Raw genomic sequence first — 23,516 nt, forward strand, 5'->3', positions numbered from 1 at the left:
TCCAATTCTGTGAAGAAACTCATTGGTAGCTTGATGGGGATGGCATTGAATCTATAAATTACCTTGGGCAGTATGGCCATTTTCACCATATTGATTCATCCTATCCATGAGCATGGAATGGTCTTCCAGTTGTTTATGTCCTCTTTTATTTCGTTGAGCAGAGGTTTGTAGTTCTCCTTGAAGAGGTCCTTCAAATCCCTTGTAAGTTGGATTGCTAGGTATTTCATTCTCTTTGAAGCAACTGTGAATGGGAGTTCCCTCATGATTTGGCTCTCTGTTTGTCTGTTATTGGTATATAGGAATGCTTGTAAGTTTTGCACATCGATTTTGTATTCTGAGACTTTGCTGAAGTTGCTTATCAGTTTAAGGAGATTTTGGGCTGAGATGATGGGGTTTTCTAGATATACAATCATGTCATCTGCAAACAGGGACAGTTTGACTTCCTCTTTTCCTAACTGAATACCCTTTATTTCTTTCTCCTGCCTGATTGCCCTGGCCAGAACTTCCAAGTTGAATAGGACTAGTGAGAGAGGGCATCCCTGTCTTGTGCCAGTTTTCAAAGGGAATGCTTCCAGTTTTTGCCCATTCAATATTATATTGGCTGTGGGTCTGTCATAAATAGTTATTGTTTTGAGATACGTCCCATTAATACATAGTTTATTGAGAGTTTTTAGCATGAAGCGCTGTTGAATTTTGTCAAAGGCCTTTTCTGCATCTATTGAGATAATCATGTAGTTTCTGTCTTTGTTTTTGTTTATATGATGGATTACATTTATTGATTTGTGTATGTTGAACCATCCTTGCATCCCAAGGATGAAGCCAACTTGATCATTGTGGATAAGCTTTTTGATGTGCTGCTGGATTCAGTTTGCCAGTATTTTGTTGAGGATTTTAGGATCAATGTTCACCAGGGATATTGGTGTAAAATTCTTGTTTGTTTTGTCTCTGCTAGGCTTTGGTATCAGGATGATGCTGGCCCATAAAATAAGATAAGGAGGATTCCTTCTTTTTCTGTTGATCTGAATAGTTTCAGAAAGAATGGTACCAACTCCTCTTTGTACCTCTGGTAGAATTCGGCTGTGAAGTCGTCTGGTCCTGGACTTTTTTTTTTTTGGTTGGTAGGCTATTAATTATTGCCTCAATTTCAGAGCCTGTTATTGGTTTACTCAGGGATTCAACTTCTTCCTGGTTTAGTCTTGGGAGGGCTAAAATTGACACCCCAACATCACAATTAAAAGAACTAGAGAAGCAACAGCAAACACATTCTTTTTCTATTTTCAATGTAATTTTTTTCTGAGTCAGAGTCTCACTGTGTCATCCAGGCTGGAGTGCAGTGGCGTGATATTGGTTTACTGAAACCTCTGCTTCTCAGGTTCTAGTGATTCTCCTGCCTCAGCCTCCTAAGTAGCTGGGATTACAGGCACGCACCACCATGCCCAGTTAATTTTTGTATTTTTAGTAGAGACGAGGTTTCACCATGTGGGTCAGGCTGGTCTCGAACTCCTGAGTTCATGATCCTATTGCCTTGGCTTCCCAAAGTGCTAGGATTACAAGTGTGAGCCACCGGGTCTGGCCTTCAATAGAATTTTTAATTAAAATATCATTTCAAGAAAATATAAAAAATTTTCTAATCAGTGCATTATTAAATATAATGTAGAACTGGATAAATAATCTGGAAAGTTCAAGTAATATGATGAAATTTCATAAATTTACTCACTTTTTCCTTAATATAACCTTGAAAACAGTGATGAAGTCTGAGGCTCTCCATGGTGCTGAAAGTTCCTCTAGGGTTATAGCAGAGCATTATAGCTGCATTATGACAGAACTCTCTTCAAGTAGTATTTATGTTGCTTTAATTTTCTCTCAAGCAAGTAAGAAAGTTGTATTTAATAGTGGAACAAGAAGGACAGTTTTAAGTTGCATTAATATACTCAGTTTGATATCCAGGGCTTTCTCCTCCTTCTGAGTTCTTACAAATTTTTTTTTAAGATATATTTCCTAATTGACAAAAATTATCAGTCGATAATTTGCAAAGAAATAAATTTAAAAGACCAGATAAAAATAAAATAATGTAAAAATAATACTAATTAAGCAACGAGATAAAACATACCCCTATCAAGCAACTAAAACTTATGAAGAATTCCCAACATTGGGGAAGATACGAAAAAATGGACCCATGTAATATTGTTGAAACTGTAAACTGGTATAAAAATTTTAAGCAGAAATTTGGCAATATGAAGCAAGTAGTTGAATTATATATAGTCACAGTTAAACTAATCAACTCTCAGGAGAATGGGGTAGTACATTCAATCCATTGAATTTGATAGGAATTAGATTTAAATACATAGTTTTTTGTAGTTCATACAGTTAACAAGTGCAACAAAATGTAATACAGACAGTAAACCTTGAATTAAAGAGTTGTTTATTTACTTTGCTTTTGTACAAAATGCACAAACATAAAATAAATTACAGAATTTTAGGGTTGGAAATTACTTTAGAAAAGTGCAAGACTTCCTTAAAGATTCCAGTAAAATTGATTATGTCAAATGTTAATTGCCAGTTGTACCCTTTCTTTTGTATAATAACCTCCTCATGGCCACAACACATTTTACCTGAGGTTGATTTTCAATAGGAGTTCCTGCCCTTCCCTTTCCTTCAGTATTAACAGATCTCTAACGGTATAAGTGTATGATCCTGGGAAACCAGGTGATTTTATACCCCATCACCCCAGCTAGACTTTCTTTTTTTTCTAGTATCATTCAATACAGCCACAACTAATGCTGCCTGCGTTCTGAGGAAAACAAGTTTTGCTGCCCTTCCCACAGAGACATGACACCCTTGTCAACACTTATTTTACCAGGTATATGAGAGCTTTTTTCTAGACTTTCTATTTTATTTGATCAAATCATATGTTTTTAAGTTAGAATGCATCTTCCCCTGAGAAGCAAAATAATTACCAACATTAGGTGAAGTATTTATTTCATTTTTCCTTAGAACAGGAGAAATTAGAAGAGCTACTCTGGGATCCAGTCTCTGAGGAATGCAGAAAAAAAATTGTTGAAAAATTAAAAAACACTTTTGGAGGCTGAGCGGGGGGCGGGGGGGAACACGAGGTCAGAAGTTCGAGACCAGCCTGGCCGACATAGTGAAACTCTGTCTTTACTAAAAATACAAAAAAATAGCTGGACGTGGTGGTGGGCACCTGTAATCCCAGCTGCTTGGGAGGCTGAGGCAGAAGAATCACTTGAACCTGGGAGGCGGAGGTTGCAGTGAGCTGATATCACGCCATTGCACTCCAGGCTGGGCAACAGTGCAAGACTCTGTCTCAAAAAAGCAAACAAACCAACAACAACAACAACAACAACAAAAGTAAAGAAAAAGGCGACACAGAAAAGAAGGGAACACTTCTGAGATTAGTGGCACTAATTTGCAACCTGACCTGGGTCGGCAAGAATTTGTTTATATTCTTATGTTCTTCCCATTTAAAATTCTCCCTCTTCTTTCCATTGGATCATTGAGATAAAAGTGGTGAGGTAGGTATCAGGGACATCTCCAGGCTAACACTCTGTACCAGTTTGGTCTTTCAGCTCTCCTGCTTCTCATTCTAGATGCTATCTTCCACATTCTCTTCTGTCATGCCAAACTCATATACATACATTCTGCAATGAGTAAAGTAAGGGAAAAACAACCTGGCACCTATTCTTTGAAGAAAAAATGAAAGTTTGAAAGATGATATATTGGGCTTTGCTAGAATCTTTTAGTGATATTTGGATTGTTTTTCCTCAATGTGGATAGCTTTGAAATCTGCCAAAAGCTTGGTATCTGCTGTTTGTGCAGCATTATGCATCCTCTTCTGTCTGCTTGGACTAGTCAGGGTGTCACTTGTGCCCTTGATCACAATAGAGTCAGTAGAAAATGAGAATAGAAAAGTGGTTGGCAGCTGAGATGCCTTAGGTTGGAACAGTGTCCCACAAGCTGACAGTGATAGAGTTCTAGCTGTCAGCAGGGTATCACCAACCCCAGGAGAGGTATGGATGGAAGTGAAGCATCCCAGGCAGATGAGTAGAAGAGCAGCAGGGAAGCATGTAAGAAAGATGAGAACGGTAAGTTAAAAAATGCAACCTGCATAATGTGTATGAGTCCTTCAAATTAAGTAAGTTAACATTTTTCTTTAGCGATGTGAATGGCCATTAAAAGATGTATGGCTTGGTTCAACTTTTCAGGCATTTGAGAAATTTGAAATAAGTAGTTTTGAATAAAAAGAATCTAACTGAATCCTGATTAAAATATGTATGGATATAATTGAGGAAAATAGTTGAATCTTGCTAATGAGGACCAATTAGGGTTCAAACAGTTGAAACTTGAAGATGCTCCATTTAAATGCATACATAAAACTTGTCTTTCATTATTTTTTTGCAAAAAGAACACAGCTCAACCCACTTGATATTAACAGATAGTATAGAGATAACAGGTGTGCAGTAGATTTTTTACAAGATAGTGAGCTATATGCATGCCCCATCCACCCACAGTACCAATTACAATAATACTAAAGAAATATAAATATTATAAATCCTTATTAAAAATAAATGAGCCATTTTGTTAATTTCTGCACAGTGGGTGCAAATAGGAAACAGAACAGAGGAGACTGCTATATAGATTCAGAAGGCCAGAAGAAAAAATAAGCCCAACAGAGCTCTTGAATTGCTCTAGATCTGGGAGGGCAAAGAGGACAAAATCAATGAGAGAAGGTCAAATAAGGCTGAACGCAAGCAATTTATAAAGTCCACTTGTTTTTTCCCTTTTACTATGAGTAAGAAAGGAATGTGGTCAGCAAACCTGGGCAAAACAAAACTGTCAAATAAATTGAGGTTCAAATATGAGTCATATTAAAGAATATGTGATTTAGAAAATTGTTGGAAGGCAAGAAAAATTCATAAAGCTCCTTTCCTTTTATGTCAATGGATCATGAAAATAAGAATAATGGGATTTTGAAAGAATTAAAATAAACAATACCACAAAGGTAACAGAAGATACAGGAAAATATATTTTGGACTTTAAGGTAAGAAAGACAATCCTAAAACTAAAATACAAAGTGAAGGTAAAAGTTGTTCATTAAAGTAGATTAGAACTGAGAGAAAAGCCTTGAAATGGAGAAAGAGCATGAAGATGTTAGGCAATAAATGGGAGCTTAGCTGAAAATATTTGCAAAAGTCATGAAGCAAGGAATTAATATTCAAAATTGTCTTGGAGCTCCTAAACACAATAAAATGAGGCAAATAGCCAAATAAAATAAGAGTAAAGAGTATAAACAGACAACTTGTGAAAGATGATTATTGAAATTGTTTCCAGTTTTCCCTAGTGCAAACATTGCTGCAGCAAATAGCCTCAAACTCAAGTCTGTGTTCACATGCACCAGTTCCTAGCTTTAGAATACAATGCAGTGGAACACTGGATAGAAGGCTGGGCACAAACTGCCCCAGTGTTTGCTAATTTCCACTCCTTACAAAACGGCATGTGAGTGTCCATTTTCCTGCATTCTGATATTATTAAGGTTTTATATTTTCCAGCCTCATGGTTGAAAATGAGATTTCTCTGATAGATTTTACAGTTTCTTGATTAGCTGTTGTGCTTAGAATAGTTTCCTATGTTGATTGGACAACTGTATTTCCTCTTCTAAGAATTTTTGTCCTACTGGGTTATAGGCTACACAGATTTACCTTGTTGATTTGTTACAGTATTCTATAACTTATATCCTTAGCTTTCTTTTTTCATTCCTTGTTTGAAGAGGAATGGCTACTTATGGCTTATAAGAATGGCCATCTACTGCTTAGAATCAATCAACAGAGAGCAACACATACATATCACCTAGAAAAATTGAGCTAATCACTAGAGTAACTCCAAAGAGAAATGATTAAGAGTGGCTGCCTCAGGAATATGAAAGGTTAGGGTGGAGTACGGCTCATTTTTATTATAAAACCCATTGGATTATTGGATTTTTTAAAAATCATGTACTTGCATTATTTCAGATTTATAAACTTGTCAATTAGGATAAAGAGTAGTCTTTAATATTTGACAAATCTAGGATATAAATTTTATTACCTGTAAGAAATTAACACCATATGAACCTCAATTTTCTCGTGAGTAAACTAAGAATGATAATGCCCACCTCATAGCTGTGTTCTGTGTAAAATGTCTAGCCAATTTTAGCTTATGTCCTCTTCCTTCTCCTTTTAGTAACTTTATCTTTTTCCTTCTGTTACATTGTCATTAAAATTATTAAATGAAGGAATGAATCAACACATTTATTCTTTACCTACTAGGTAATAGTCAGTAATTGTAAATACTATGTGCAACTTCCCATCAAGGATATTACAGTTTGGAAACAAATGACATTGCCACGTTGTAGATTAAATCTAGCACTTTGAACCAACAGTAAGAAAATTGTCATGAGAAAAATTATTATGCCTATATTTATTAATCAGTAAAACTTACAGAAACTCGTGTTCAACTTTAGCGGTGACACTGAGATGAATAAGTCACGGCACACATCAGACCATTCAAATTTCAGCCGAAAAGAGAAAAGGCAGACATTTAAAGTAAAGGGACACTTTGAAAAAAGGAAATGCTAAGGGAAAGGAAGAGAGAGATCAATTACCTGTCTGTAGAAATCTTAAAATTGTAACAATAAAGTCATTTTTGGGCAGGGCTTATATAGATATGAAGGCTTTTGTTAGACAAAAGCACGAGAGCAGCAAAAATTCCAAAAGGAGCAGTGGCCTGAACGGCTTACTTACAACATGTGTGGAAAATGGAGAAAACTGCTGTGTTGAACAAATAGAAAGAGGCAGTTGGTGATAATTCTGAAGAAGGTATTATCACCAACTGCCTGCCGCATGATCATTCCTGCAGCTGTGCAGGAGCACTTGCATATGAACACCTGTCATTTATGTCTATGGGTGCCTCTTCTCCAGTCCATAGGTAAACAGTAGTTTTCTTACCATATGATCCAGTTAGAATTACTAACAATGTAGTCCTTTTCCTCTCTTATCCCCTACATTCTGCCATGAGGTGGACATGTAACCGAAACTAGGCTAATCACTTTGTCACCTAAGAATTTGTGTCTTGATCAAGGAAGTGCATGCACTAAATAGCTGTTGGAATTCAGTCAGTCATTTATAGCATCATCACGCAAGTTTCATGAGTCCTCTATTAGAAGGTGACCACTTTCTCCTCCTTCCCAAGACCCTGCTTCTCCTTTGCTTTAGTGAGCTCCTAAATATCCTGCCAATAAACTTCGTGTGTGTGTGTGTGAGAGTGTATGTAGTTTTGCTTTGTTTTTTATTTTGTTTTGCTTAGCTTATACCAAGTCAGTTTCTGTTGACTATAGCAAAGACCTCTATCTGATCAACCTGTCTAATGTGTTTGTATATAATTTGCAAACAGTTGGGAAAAATTTATTGAAGGGTCATATGATAAAGATGAAATTTAGGAAAATTTGGAGCATCATGGAATTAGAGTCAGAGTACAGGCAAGGGGAAGTGCACTATTATCTGGAATTAAGATTTAAAAGAAGTAGATGAATGTAAGATGGTAATAAAAGTGATATAGTTTGGTGGAATGGGCGCCAGATCTTGTAGTTAAAAAAGAAAAACAATGTGTTTAAATCTCAGGTTCTTTCCTGCTTCTGACTTGCTTAGGCAAGTTACTTATATATACTAGACCCTTATTTCAATATTTTCATACTGTAGACAGTAGTAACCAACTCACTGTCATATTTTGAGTATAAAAATAATATATGGGCTGGACATGGTGGCTCACACCTGTAATCTCAGCGATTTGGGAGGCCAGCACAGGAGAATAACTGAGCACAGGAGTTCAAGACTAGCTTGAGCAGAATAGTGAGACCCTATTGCTACAATTTTTTTGTAAATAGCCAGCTGTGATGGCACCCACATGTAGTACCAGCTACTTGGGAGGCTGAGTTGAACAGATCACATGAGCCCAGGAGTTTGAGGCAGCAGTAAGCTATGATCACACCATTGCACACAGCCTGGGAAACAAATGAGACTCCATCTCTAAAAAGAGAATATATATATACACACACACACACACATTATATATAATGTATTACAATATATATAATACAGACTAATATATATACAGATTAAATATAATCTGTCACATACAGTATTTAGCACTAATATGAATCAGCATTCCATGTTAGTTTATAAATTCAGTAAGACCTGGCAAGTGACTGAATCTTACATGTAAGCTAAAAGGCAAAGTCAACATTGATCCCAAATTTTGAATCTGGGAGATATGGTAAATTATAATATTTGGACAAAGAAAAGAATTTGGCTTTGAAATGGATGGATGCTATGGTCTGAATGTTCATGTTCATGTTCCTCTAAAATTCATATGTTAAAATCTCCAATGTGTTGGAAGTAAGAGGTGGGGCCTTTGGGAAGTAACTATATATGAGGGTAGATAATGGTGAATAGGATTAGTGACCTTATGAAAGAGGTCTGTGGGAGCTTGTTTTTCCCTTATGCCACGTGAGGACACATAGAAGGCAACATTTATGAGGAACAGGCCCTCACCAGACACCTAATCTGCTGGCATCTTGATCTTGGACTTCCCAGCCACCAGAGCTATGAGCAGTACATTTCTGTTGTTTATAAATTACTCAGCCTAAGGTCTTTTGTTATAGCAACCCAAGCATACTAAGACAGAGGATGATAAACCAAAATAATTAAAATAAAAACTAAATTTTTTGACATGTGGATTTTAAAATAATTTTCACAAAATTTAAGAGAAAACAGGCATCTAAAATGAACTTCAGAGTCACCTTTACACTGTAGAAAATTGAAAGATATGGTAGGCAACTGAGTAACTATAGAAAAAGAAAATATTCATGACAAACTCTAACATGTGTTCATATAAAGGGTCAATGAGAAGGAAGAGTCAATGCAGGAGATAGAAGACACAGTCAGGAGTACAAGGGAGTACAACTTCATGACCTCTCAGAAGCCAGAGAAGATACGTCCAGAGAGAAAGTTTTCTTACTCCACTGTTTCATGTGCCTAAGGTGCTACAGAAAGGACAAGAAGTATGGAGATGAAAAGGAATCCATTTCATTTCCTCATTAGTATTTTCAGATATTTGTTTCAACAAAATCATGAAACTAGTACTAGATGCAAACAAGTGTAAGAATAATGCCTCATTCATGTTTAAGAATTATTCTTATTCTTGTTTCAGATGTTGTTTAGGAAGTGGCATAAGATACAGTGAAAGAAGAAAAAAAGGAAAACAAAGAAGAGTTTCCCACAAATGAAATAATCAGTACTGGAATCAATAGAAGTTATTTGAGGATATAACAGCAATTATATAGTTTAATATAGTCATACAAATCAATGTGTGAACATATTATACAAAAGGCATTTAAAAGCTGGAAGCCACATAGTCCAAATGCCCACACTGTGATTCCATATCTCTGTAAATTGTCCCAAGGCAGGTTCACAATATTTTTACAATAAAACATCTTAGAAATAAACTGAAATAAGTCACAGAGACATAGTCTTTAATATTTGCATTATTTGATTTTGATAAACATTGGGGTTTAAAGATATATTTTGACAGAATTACCAAGACAATTAATTTTCCCATGTCAGCTTTCTCTAGTAATAAATTCATTTGTTCTTCCAAAAGAGCCATCAGTCTCTTTCTTTTTATCATAATAGCTCATTTTTCTTCATTTTAAGCTGTTTGCATACAATCATGATAATATTTAATGATGAAAGTCATTTCCTCAGACTCATCTTTAATAACGCACTTTATATTTAGTTCATGGTAATCTCTAAAATAAGCTAGAGTGTAAGGAAGAACACATTAGCAATTATTTGTTCTGAATCCTGGGAAAACAATGCCATGAGCTCTTGGCTCAGGACTTCATTGCATTCTTGCTGGGAGAGCTTGAGTCAAATCTTGGCACTAGGGAAGATGATCTCTAATTGACTTTCACGTCTCTCTGTAGATGGACCCAATCCACAATTTGTATTATATTTCATGTATGCTTCTACTGTTTCCTCTGACAAATGTTCAAAAGAGAAAAGAAAGCTAAACCCCAAAAATGCAATTATTAACAACACCTTGAACATTCTTGATCCCCACCCCAGTCACATCCAGTTATCTGCATGAGCAGTTACTATTTTTTTTTTTTTTTCCTGAAAGAAAAATGGGTACTGGATCTCTGGATATATTGCACTGAATACTGTGAGATTTCCTAGAGAAAACCATTAATTGTTTTAGGTAAGACTCCAAGTTAAGAGTTTCTATTTGCATTTTTTCTTTTTTTTTGGCTTTTTATGGCTACATCCTAATACTTTGGTAAAATCTAAGTTATCTACAAAAAAACTGATGATAAAGTTTAGCACTAATGTCAGGTTTATGCTATCAAAACAAAGGACATAATTCTTAGGTGATTCAATTCAAACATAAATAAAAGTTTTTTATTCTATCTCTGGGTACTTTAATAAAATGCTTATATTAATAATATTCAACAAAATCAAATTAACAGGAATATCTGATTTGTTAAATGTCATTTTGTTGGTAACTTTTTTTTTATTCATTAACCTAGCTAACATTTGCATTTAAGATACCCGATATCTGAGAGGTATACAAAACAGGAATGTGTGGCTCTGCTTAAAGATTATATGGTCAGGAAGTCTGACAGAGGGGAGACTCATTAAATGGGGTTTTGAAGAAGACAAAACTGCATCTCCTTTTACGTCAGTAATGCCATTTCTTAGCTTGTCATTGGCTCTACCTCCTAAATTTTGGTGCAAAAAAAAATTAACAATAACGATAACAAAAATAATAAAGGCTAATTCATCCTGAACATTGGGTATGCCAGAGTGTGATCTGGTCACTCTGGTCTAATTAACTAAAAAGTTTTGTAGTAAAAGTTTTGTTTATAAACATTTTTGGACACATTACATTGTCAAAGGACATTGACTATGAATTCCACCAGCTGGTAGTTACATCACACTTTCTGTTCATCAGATATGGTGACTCCCCAAAGAAACTATGAATATATATGTGTTTAACCTTAAGCTCAGACAATTATCTCTTGATTCAGAAAAGCTTTTAGAACTTGAAAATGTGGAATTAAGAGCTCCTGATTCTCCACGCCGTTCCCCATCCCTGCTTGCCTATCTTTCTCTTTCTGTTTCTGTTTTGGTTTTAAGAGGATTAAAAAAATAAGTATTCACTAAGCATACAATGAAAAGAGATAAAAAGGGAGGAGAAAGGGGTTGAAGGGTGGAGGTATCTAAGACAGGTGTCGGCACTGGATGACCAAATAAATGATCTTTGGGACAGGAGCATGTTTCACATGTCTGTCAGTTTCCTTCCCCATGGCAGCATTTTAAAAATGAGATTTACCTATAGGTCATCTTCTTGGCCAGCTCCTGTGGTCTGTGAGTTGGCCTCGCTCACTAGTCTCTATTCTCTGTGCAGTTAGATGATGGTAGGCCTTGGGAATAGATTTTCAAAATCTGAGCTCTGGGCACACCTAAGCTAGGTAGCGTGGCCCCTTTGTTCCAACTTTTAGAAATACCGTTGTAGTCAGTTTTCATCCAAGGGGAGCAAATGCTGTGCCAGTGGGGAAATACAGTTGAAGAAGTTGCAGGTCAACCTTACTACGCCATGCTCCTGACACATAGGTAGGAGTTAGTACCTTGCATTGCTAGTGTGATCTTTTGTTCTAGGAAACTGGGAGTAGACATGATACTTTTCTTTGAATTTTTTATATTACCTCAATTTCTATGACCCTTTATTTGTTTTCTTAATCCAAACATAATATAGACACATCCATGGTCTTTACAAAACAATTAATTAAGGAGAACTTAGGAAAAACAACTTTACCAATTCAAATTATTTGTTTGTTTTTGTTGTTTTTCTTTTCTTTTCTTTTTTTCTTTTCTCTTTTTTTTTTTAGAGACAGAGTCTCACTCTGTCGCCAGGCTGGAGTGCAGTGGCACAATCTCGGCTCACTGCAACCTCTGCCTCCCGGGTTCAAGTGATTCTCCTACCTCAGCCTCCCGAGTATCTGGGATTACAGTTTTAAACTTAGGAAATGCCTGTTTAGAAACATCCCAGCATGAGGGATCGTAAGCCACAGTCCAGATATACCAGGACTAGAGAAATGGGTTGTTTGTATAAGACTTTCCTTTCTATCGTTTGTTCCTACCGTGTGTTTCAGGTTTCTTGCCTGACTTAGAAATAAACCTAAAGGCAGAAAAGGCATTAAGAATATATAACTGCACAAAATGGAATTCCTAATTTCAAGCATGCAAACCTTATTTCATCTTCACATGCATAGGAATGACAAAGAAAAATATTAATTTTCTGTGGGATATCAGAGAAAAAAAATAAATAACTTGTAATATCACAGAAAAAAGTACTATTCTTTATATATCTAAACAGTAACACCCAAAAGTTATAATTTCATAAAATATAAAGTAATGTTTATATCACTTATGATTTTTAAATAACTAATTTCTGGTAATCTGTTAAAATTCCCAGAAAATCAGGAAACGGTGGCATGCTACCTCTTAGTCCTCCAACAATTACCATTAAGAACAAAACAATAGATTGGTATTTTTTTCTTTCGTATTTTATCTAATGTACTGAGTTCTTAATCAATTCAGCAGAGCATATGTGGAATGTTGAACAATTTCATGTAGATGCTAATGCAGGATGAGATGCTCTCATGCCTCATACACAAATATCTCAAATTACAGGATGATGACTTACTTCCTAACTCCCAACTTTAACATTTTCAAACTAGTTTGCAACCCAGAAGTAAATCTAGAAATTAATTTGGTAGAATGGAACCAAGGACTTTTTCATAAAATAAACAAAGTAAAATAGAAATTAGTAGAGTGCCTCACATGTAGAAAGGTAAATATAGTCTCCAAAAACTTTTTGTTCTGTGTGTGTGTGCGTGCATGTACACTAAATCTTAATGTAAAATATATATGTTACTGTGGATCATTTCAAGGTCTGAACGCTACTGCCTTGTACTACATATTAACCTTTCAGAAAGGAGAGGTAAATTGTTTAATAGCTCAGAGGTGTATACATGGGGGAAGTAAGATTCTAATCCATATGATTCTATTCTGGAAGTTCAGAACCTGTATTTTTCCAAAAAAAAAAAAAAGACATTCCTGTCATTTCACAAAGAAACTCCATTATTATCATCACTTGGAAATCAAAATTTTTTCCAAATTCTTAAAAAATGAACAGGAAAATAAGTCTTTAGAGAAGTGTTCATTGTATATATTTTAATTTTCTTGCTTAATAAGATACATATATACCTCTAGTTAATAATATACACATAAATGATCTATGATACATACATATACATACACACATATATATGCAGCACATACATATATTATACATACACACACATACAGCAATTAAGCAGAAAGAAGAAGAAAGCACTATGGAATAAATCAAGACTTTGCTTCTATTTATGATTCTGCTTTACTTGGAGCTAGCCTCTACAGAGGTTGCTATAATAAGATATTCATTAATTATCTTTATATTAACATGTTATTCAATTGTTGTCTAAACTACATATTTTACCTGGATATCTTAGTGCTTAGCATAATACCTGGTACAGAATCTCAATACATATGTGGATAATTGTGTGTAAGCGTTCAGAATACCAAAAACAAACAGATAAATTCAAAGTCAGTCTTCTTATATATTATTAATTTGTATTGTTAAAGAATAGTCGTGTTTTCAAAATAAAGGCTTCATGATATAGACCTCCTACTTTTTTGGCATGTTTCAGTCACATATGTCAGTGTGTGTGTGCTTGTGTGTGTCTTTCTCTAACTACACAGAAAACATCTGACTCTATGCATTTCTATCATATCAGTTTCTAATATTATCTTATTCATAAAATTGATCCAAACCTCTTTGTCCATTGTGGTTCATTTATTTCTGTATATCATAGTCAGTCTGATGAAACTTCAGAGAATCTCTTTATTACATTGATCAACTTCTTAGTATCAATCATTTTAGAATTAAGAGAGCCTGTGAAAATTATCATGTCTGATTTTTGATATTTTAGCTTTGGACCTTCTAGAAACTTGGCAAACCACAATGACAACTATGGCTAAGGTTTAAGGTTATTATACAATTAATGATTAGAAATTCCTTCACTTGAGTCTTGTTGAATGAACATGACTGCTTTTGTATTTTTGCTTACCCATTCTTAAGCCCTTTTCTACAGCTTTTCATTCATCTACTTATGCTTCCAGAAACTTCTATTAAATATTCCTCCTTGAAAGGAAGTGTCCTGATTAGTGGACTAATACAAATAATTAAGATCTATTTCTTTTTTTTCTCATAACTTATTGTCTAATTGACCAGAATATTGAGAGGATTTGGACAATGAAGAAGTCACAGATTTGCAAATAACAATTCTGTTATAATTTTCCATTTCATAAAAGTGATGAATGACATTTATGCCTCACTAGAATGCTAGGATAAATCTGAATGTGTCCTTCACTATTCATTCTTTATTTTGAATGTTAGGACAATTTACAAAAGGCACTTTATTACTATAATTATTGTATTTTTATTAAGAAACTGCTAAGCAAAATGTAAAGTATATTATGAAGTACAAATAAAACAAAACTGAATAAAAGATATAACTAGAGTAAAATTAAGATCTATCTTATAGGAAATAGTTTATTATTATTTATGTGCAGTTCTCAACTATGACAGATTCACCAAGGAAAGAAGGCTAAAGATTCCTGTCATTTTACTATTACTTTCTAGATATCACTTGATACCTAGGAAACTTAAAGAAATATATTTAAGCTCATTCCATAATTTCATTCTCTCCTTCCACACGTGTAGCTTCACAAAGCCAAGAAAAAGGGAAAACTAGTTGCTAAGCAACAACTAAGGTACTAGGAATGGATCCAGAGGAGCATCTCTTGAGTCAAGTAATTAATCAATAGATTTTAAAAACAAAGAAAGTACCCATTAAGTTGTATGTTTCAGGGAAAAGGTAGACAGCTATATTTTTGCTTAAATATAGGATGATTTTGCTATACAGAGGTTTGTTTTATTATAATATTACAATACTTTCGCAAATAAAATCAACTCAAAGAATCTTTTGTCTTAAAAAAATGTTTTGCAAACTGGGTGAAGAGTAACAAAATGTACCTTTCCAAATGATTTTAAATCTAGTCAAAGAGGAATAAGCAGAATAGAGAAAAAATTCCAGTGAACAATGTGGTTTACAAAGTTGTATGTATATGTTGAAGACATGAATAAATATTAAAAATGTTGGCATCTCTGAAGAAGCACATTCTTGGATTTTTAAAACTCATAAAATAAAATGCCAGATACACCTGAGTAAACTCTGCCTACATCAAGCACATGGCTAGAATTTTGGACACATTAGATATACTTTCCTATATTAAGTCTTGAGCCTCATACACTCTAAATGTATAGCATTAAAATGAAACGACCCAAAAGGATACTCACATTACTTGTTACCATCTGCTAGATCCACATCAATAGGATAAAGCAGGGGAAGAATTGTGAGAGGCTTGTTGACCCTTGATTCCAGGATGTCTATAGTATACTTCAGAAGGTGGGAAATACTATGGTGATAGAAATGGAGAGTACAAGAATTGGGAGAGTTGCTGGCACATTTTTATGTGAAGGTGTAAGTATATCGAGATAGTATAGGGGTCACTGGCTTTGGAGGTCAGAAAGATTTGGGTTCAAATCCTGGCACTATCACTCTTTAGTTTCATGTATTTGAGCAAATTACTTAGTTGTGACTTAAAATTTAGCTCTCTTTGGTTTGGTTATTTTATTGTTATATTGCTATTGATAGTACATTTGAGATAACCAAAAATAATTAGAGAAAAACAAATTGGCAAGGTTAGCATTAGTGAAAGTAGTGCTGTCTCCAATTATAAAAGACAGAAGGTTTTCTGCTCCTGAATGTAGTTGACTAGGAATTTGTCCATGTGTGTTTGAAGTCATGAAAGGGCAAAAGGATGGCGGAGATTGGTAGAAAGACATCTATGTAACAAGGAAATTCTGACAACTGTGGTAAAACATGCATCAGCAGATTTGTTTCCATTTATTTCACCAAAGAGGGGAATACAAATATCTGGTCACACATTGCTTTAGAACTTATGAAACACATTGTTCTAAATATCAAAAATAAAAACATAGCTTCAGATAGGATTGTAAACATTTTGATATTTTGACTTCAATTACAATAGAAATCAGTCAAAACTCCCAGTACTCAAATCCTGAAACACCATTAGAGATATTTAAGCTTTCTTTCCTTCTGTATCCACACTGCAACTATATTCAAACAGGCTTTTGAAGCTTATTTCTGGGATTTTAAAAATTACTCTATATTTACTTCTAAGGATAAAAGTAAAGCATACATTCATTTTCCCTGTAAAATTCTAATAAAATTAGATGAAGAAAGTATCTTCCATGACTTGTTTTCTATTGGTAACAACGTGATCTGTAGGTGTAAGCACAGTTAGAAATCTGTTTGTTTGGGTGGGGAGGAAATGAATGCTATAAGTGTTACTGAGCAACTGTTTAACTTCAAAAAACTGACATAAAATTGTATGCATTTATCATGTACAACATTTCGTTTTGAGGGATATATGCATTGTGGAATAGTTAAATCTAGCTAATTAACAAATACATTATGCTGCATAGTTAACATTTTTGTGGTGAGGACACTTACCATCCACTCTCTAAGCATTTTTTAGGACTACAATATGTCATCATTAACTATAGTCACCGCGATGTACAATAGATTACAAAAACTTTCTCCTCCTATCCAGCTATAAATATGTATCTTTTGACCTACATTTCCCCACCTTTTATTTTCCATAACCACTCCAACATCTGGTAACCACCATTCTACTCTCCACTTCTGTGAGTTCAACTTTATTAGATTCCACATATAAGTGGGATTGTTCAGTATTTATCTTTCTGTGTCTGGCTTATTTCTCTTAGCAAAATGTCCTCCAGGTTCATCTATGTTGTTGCAAATGACAGGAGTTCCTTCTTTTTTTATAGCTGAATAGTTTTCTATAATGCATATATACCATATTTTCTTTATACATTCATCCATTTATGGACACTTATGTTGATTCCATATCTTGGCTATTGTGAACAATGCTACAGTAAATATGGGAGTGCAGATACCTCTCTCCCTTACATATTTATTTCACCTCCTATGGATATATACTCAGCAGTGGGACTGCCAAATTACATGGTAGATCTATTTGTAATTTTTTGTGGAACATCTAATACTATTTTCAATAATGACTATAGTAATATACATTCCCACCAACTTGTGAGGTTTCCCTTTCTCCACATACTTTTCAACACTTGTTACCTTTTTTTAATACTAGTTATTCCAACAACATTAAGGTGATATCTCGTTGTGGCATTGATGTGCATTTACCTGATGAGTAGTGATGATGACTATTTTTTAAAAAATATACCTGTGAGCCATTTATGTCTTCTTTTGAGAAATATCTATTCAGGTCTTTTGCTCATTTTTAAATTTGTTTTGTTTGTTTTCTTGCTATTGAGTTGTTTAAGTTCCTTATATATTTTGGCTATTAACTCCTTATAAGATGCAAATATTTTCTTCCATTCTGTAGGTTGTCTGTTCATTTTGTTAACTGTTTCCTCTGAAGTATAGAAGATTTTAAGTTTTAAATAATGCTATTATCTATTTTTGCTTTTGTACTTTTGAGAAAACCATTATATATCTAGAAAAAACATTGCTCAGACCAATGTCATGGAACTTTTCCCCTATGTTTTTTTTTTCCTAACAATTTTAGGTCTTTCATTTAAGTTGTTATCCATTTCAGTTGTTTTTATACATGGTGAGAGATAAAGGTTTAATTTCATCCTTCCTTCCGCCTGTGGATATCCATTTTTCCTAACACCATTTATGGAAGTGATTATCTTTCCCCTATTGTATGTACTTGATTCTTTTGTTGAAAATCAATTGGCCATGAGTGCAGTAAATTTCTCTCTGGGCTCTATTCTATTGTATTGGTCAATGGGTCTGTTTTTATGCCAGGACTATACTGTTTGGCTACTATAGCATTGGAGTATGTTTTGAAGTTGGTAGTACGATGCATCCAGCTTTGTCCTTTTTAATCAAGATTGCTTTGGCTACTTGGGGGTTTTGTGGTTCCATGTGAATATAAGGATTGTTGTTTACTATTTCGGTTAAGAATTTCACTGGTATTTTAATATGAATTGCATTGAGTCTATAGATTGCTTTGGATAGTATAGACATTTTAACAATATTAACTCCTCTATTCCATAAACACAGAATATCTTTCTATTGATTTGTGTCTTCTTCAATTGCATTCATCAGTATTTTATAGTTTTCAATGTAAAGCTCTTTCACCTCATTGCTTAAATTTATTCTTAAGTATTTTATAACTACTGTAAATGGAATTGTTTTCTTTACTTATTTTTCAGATTGTTTGATGTTGGTGGATCAAAATGCTACTAATTTTTGTATGTTAATTTTTTATCCTGCAGATGTATTAGATTTGTTTATTAGTTCTAAACGTTCTTTGGTGGAGTCTTTAGAATTTTCTATACATAAGATCATGTCATCTGAAAACAAGAACAATTTAACTTCTTCCTTTCTGATGTGGATGCCTTTTATTTCTTTCTCTTACCTACTTGCTCTGGCTACAGTGAATACAAGCAGCAAGAGTGTGCATTATTTTCTTATTCCAGATCTTACAGGAAAAGCTTTCCTTGTTCAGTATGATATTAGTTGTGCTGGTCACATATGGCCTTTACTGTGTTTAGGTACACTCATTCTATATCTAGCTTGTTGAGAACTGTTATCATGAACAGTTGTTTAGTGTTTCAAATGATTTTTCTGCATCTGATGAAATGATCAAAGGTATTTTGTCCTTCACTCTATTAATGTGATATATCACATTTATTGATGTGTATATTTTGAGCCATCCTTGCATTCCTGGGATGAATGTCCCATCAGTGTCCCACCACTATGTCCATCAGTGATGTTGTCCTGTGATTTTGTTGTTGTTGTTACTGTTATTGTGTCATTGTCTGGTTTTGATATCAGGGTAAGAGTGGACTTGTAAAATAAGTTGAGAAGTATTCCCTTCTTTTCAATTTATTGGAAGAATTTGTAAAGAATTTGTATTAGTTCTCTTAAATGTTTGCTAGAATTAAGCAATTAGGTCATCAAACCCTGTGACTTAATTAGGCCTTCTTTTAACTGGACATTTATATCTTTTTCCAGGTTTGGAAAGTTTCTGCTATTTTTTTTTTTGTTGTTTAAATTCTACAAACTTGAATATTTTGTTTTTTGAGATCCTGGGGGGACAATCACTGGAGAATCCTATTCTGTTATCTCACTATGACCTCTCCACAATTGGTTTTTATCACTTAACAATATGTCTTCAAAATCTGTACATGTGTACATACATCACACCCACATTGCACACATCACACACACAAGCATATATATTTAAAAACTAATTATTGGCTGGGCGCGGTGGCTCATGCCTGTAATTCCAGCACTTTGGGAGGCCGAGGTAGGCAGATCATGAGGTGAGGAGATCGAGAGTATCCTGGCTAACATGGTGAAAACCCGCCTCTACTAAAAATACAAAAACTTAGATGGGTGTGGTGGCATGCATCTGTAGTCCTAGCTACTCAGGAGGCTGAGGCAGGAAAATTGTTTGAAATTGGGAGGTGGAGGTTGTAGTGAGCCAAGATTTCACCACTGTACTCCAGCCTGGGTGACAGAGCAAGGCTCCATCTCAAAAAAGAGAAAAAGAAAAAAAGAAGCGAATTATTTTAAGAGGCTATACAATATTACATACTGTAGTGTAATTATTTTCCATATAATGAAACTGTAGGTTGTAGTCTTGCTATGTAATGGCATCTAACAAAATACCGTAAACTAAGTGACTAAAGTCAACAACAATCATCTGTGAGCTTATAAATATGGTATTTGGGTTGGGTTTGGTGGGAAGGGTTGTCTATATGCCATGTGTCATCAGCTGATAACTTAGTTCTTTTCTCTGAAGGTCTCTCTCTGTTACCTAGAATTCCTCATGGCATGATGGTAGTGTTCCAAGGACAAGTGTTCCAAGAAAGAACACTAGCCAGAAACTATTTCACCTTTCGTTACTGAGTCTGGGAAATCAAATAACTTCACAAACCACCAACTTGTTAACCATGTGGTTGAGACACTTTGGAACTAGATTAACAGTCATTAGTCAAGCCTCCCCACCTGATTCATATAGAGTCCACAGGACTCCATTATTTGAAGAAGTCACAAACTCCAGTAAAAAATTTAAGGGGAAGGGAGACAGATTATATATTTAGAGCAAGACTAGTATGTTTCTGTTAAATCATGTGGAATGAGAAATATTGTTACAGACATCTTAAGAAAACACAGTGTACCACAGCTTGCTTCTCAATCTTTCAGTATTTTGAATAATATTACAATATATACAATTACATACTTCCTGGAAAAAGTGTTTAAATATATTTCTGTATGAGTTAGAATGGCCTATGCTCCCAATATTTATACATATATATCTGTTTACCTATTTATTATCTAGTAATTCTAATATTTTATCAAAAGGCTATACACAATGACTTACAGTATATGAAAGTTTCCGTTTCCAACACAAATTACTCATACTAGATTTTTCCCTTTTCTGCCACACTTATGAAAGAAATTATTTTATTGGTATAGCTTGCATTTTCTTGGTTACTATTTATATTAGGCCAATTTAATAAATATTGCTAACTTTAATTTTTCTTTGTGCCATGTTTAATATCTCTCACACTTTTCTCCAGGTTTTTAAATATGTAAGTTTTTATAGCATTTTTATTTGCTACTGTGTAATCTATTTTTCAGATTGCAAATAATTCTCTAGTATTTTGTCTTTTTATTATTTAAATTTTTTACAGAATTTTAAATTTTGAAGCTTTCAACTTTTTACTTTTTATTATGCTTTTTTAATTTTATGACTTGGGTAAGAAAGTCTTACTCTTTCTTGCTATAGAAGCTTATTTACATTTATGTTTTTCTAATGAGTTAAATGTTGTTTTAGAATGTTTATCTTTTGATCTAATATGAACTTTCACTTGTGCATGATGAGAGGTAAGCAAGCGGTTTTTTCTTTTTCCTGAGAGAATCAAATATCACAACATAATTTGTTGATAGTTCACATTTGCCCTCATGGATTGAAGTTACCAATACTATTATTTATATCCCTTTCTCTCTACATATACTAAATAATTCCCATATAATAAAAATACATGTAATTTGTGTGATATAAAACATAAACACGATATGTACATATTTATTAGATTATTGGACATATTTGATCATCAATTTGTCTATTTATGGGTCAGTTTCATATTTTTGAAGCTTTATTACAATATAATTTATATACCATAAAATTCCCCCCTTTAAATTATGCAATTCACTAGTTTCCAGTGTTTCACAGGGTTGTGCAACCATCATCCTATCTAATACCAGAACACTTTAATCACTCTAAAAATAAACCCAAACATATTAGCAAGCATTCCCAATTCCCTCCTACTCTCACACCATGTCTACCATTAATATTATCTTATGTCTGTATCAGTATGCTATACTGGACTTTTCACATAAATAAAATTTTATAGTGTGTGGTCTTTTGTATTTGTATTTGTAACTCAGCATGTTTTCAGAATTTATTGATGTTGCAGCATGAATTGAGGTCAAGTTTATATTGATGTATTTAATATAGCTTTATAGAGTATTCTGATATCTAGTAGGGTAAATTGTCCACTATCGTTGTTGCTAAAAATATTCTTAGCTATAACTTACAAATTTATTTTATGTGTATGTCAATGTTTATTAGATTTGCTTTGATTTTATAAATTAATTGAGTGAAACTGTTATCTGTATAGTATCAACTTTTCTTATTCATATACATGAACTTTTCCTCTGCTCAGAAATTTTTTGTACTAAAGATTTTATAATTTTTATCCCAGCGAAGATTTTTTTCTCAAGTAAACTTTCAAACATTTTACGGTTTTTGTCAGGATACTAATGTTTTCTTTCATTTTATTTGGTTATATCAATCATATTATCCGAAAATAGCTTTTATTCTTTTCCAGTATGTGTACCTTGTATTTTTTTCTTATCTTTTCTCATTAATTAAAGCAGAAATTATAACTGGGTACAATTTACACTACTTATCAACATTTGGCAATATCAGACAGTCTCTCACAACAAATAACTATCTGGTCTAAAATATTAGTGTGACAAAGTTAAAAAACCCTGAATTTGAGCATTAAATATAATTCAAATAGTGGTAATGATAGCAGATATCCTTATATTGCTCCTGGATTTAACCAAAAATATATAACACCAGTAATGTTTGTCTTAGGTTTCTTATAAATGAGTTTTATGAAATTTTAGGTTTTCTTTTATTTCTATTTTGGTTATATAGCCTTGTGTTTTGATTAAGAATAGATATTAAATTATTTATGTACCTAAGGAGATGGCCATATAATTTTTTCACCTTAATTTATTATCACAGTATCATAGATTAGGAGATTTTGTAATTTTTGCCTAAATTTTTGTCCCTAAGATTGATCTTATTCACTCTTTTGAAAACATTGATGTATTCTGTTTACTTTGTTTAAGTCTAGGTTTACAGGCAAAAGTGTTTTGGGTATATGTGTGTGCATGAATATGTGTGTGTAACCCCCACCCATCCATGTGTCCATATTCTTCTATTTCAGTTTTTTTTTTTTTTTTTTTTGAGACGGAGTCTCGATCTGTCGCCCAGGCTGGAGTACAGTGGCGCCATCTTGGCTCACTGCAAGCCCCGCCTCCCGGGTTCACACCATTCTCCTGCCTCAGCCTCAGCAGCAGCTGGGATTACAGGCACTCACCACCATGCCCGGCTAATTTTTTTTGTAGAGATGGGGTTTCACCATGTTAGCCAGGATGGTCTCAATCTCCTGATCTCATGATCTGCCCACTTCAGCCTCCCAAAGTGCTGGGATTACAGGCGTGAGCCACAGCGCCCAGCCCTATTTCAGTTTTGATTTTAAAGTTATTTGAAGTTTGTTAAATGGTTTGTTAAACGCGCTAATACATTCCGTGTGCTAAAAGATTTTATAAAATGTGGATGACAAGTTCATTAAGGATTGTGAGAATTTATTTATACAACTGGTAATGGTGGCTTTTGTTTTGTTTTTGAGACAGTGCCTTACTCTGTCACCCAGGCTGGAGTGCAGTGGCACAATCTCGACTCTCTACAACCTCTGCCTTGTGGGTTCAAGCAATTCTTATGCCTCAGCCTTCTGAGTATCTGGGATTACGGATGTATGCCACCATGCCGGGC

This window comes from Colobus angolensis, unplaced genomic scaffold (genome assembly GCF_000951035.1).
Source record: "Colobus angolensis palliatus isolate OR3802 unplaced genomic scaffold, Cang.pa_1.0 Scaffold15, whole genome shotgun sequence".
NCBI lineage: Eukaryota > Metazoa > Chordata > Mammalia > Primates > Cercopithecidae > Colobus > Colobus angolensis.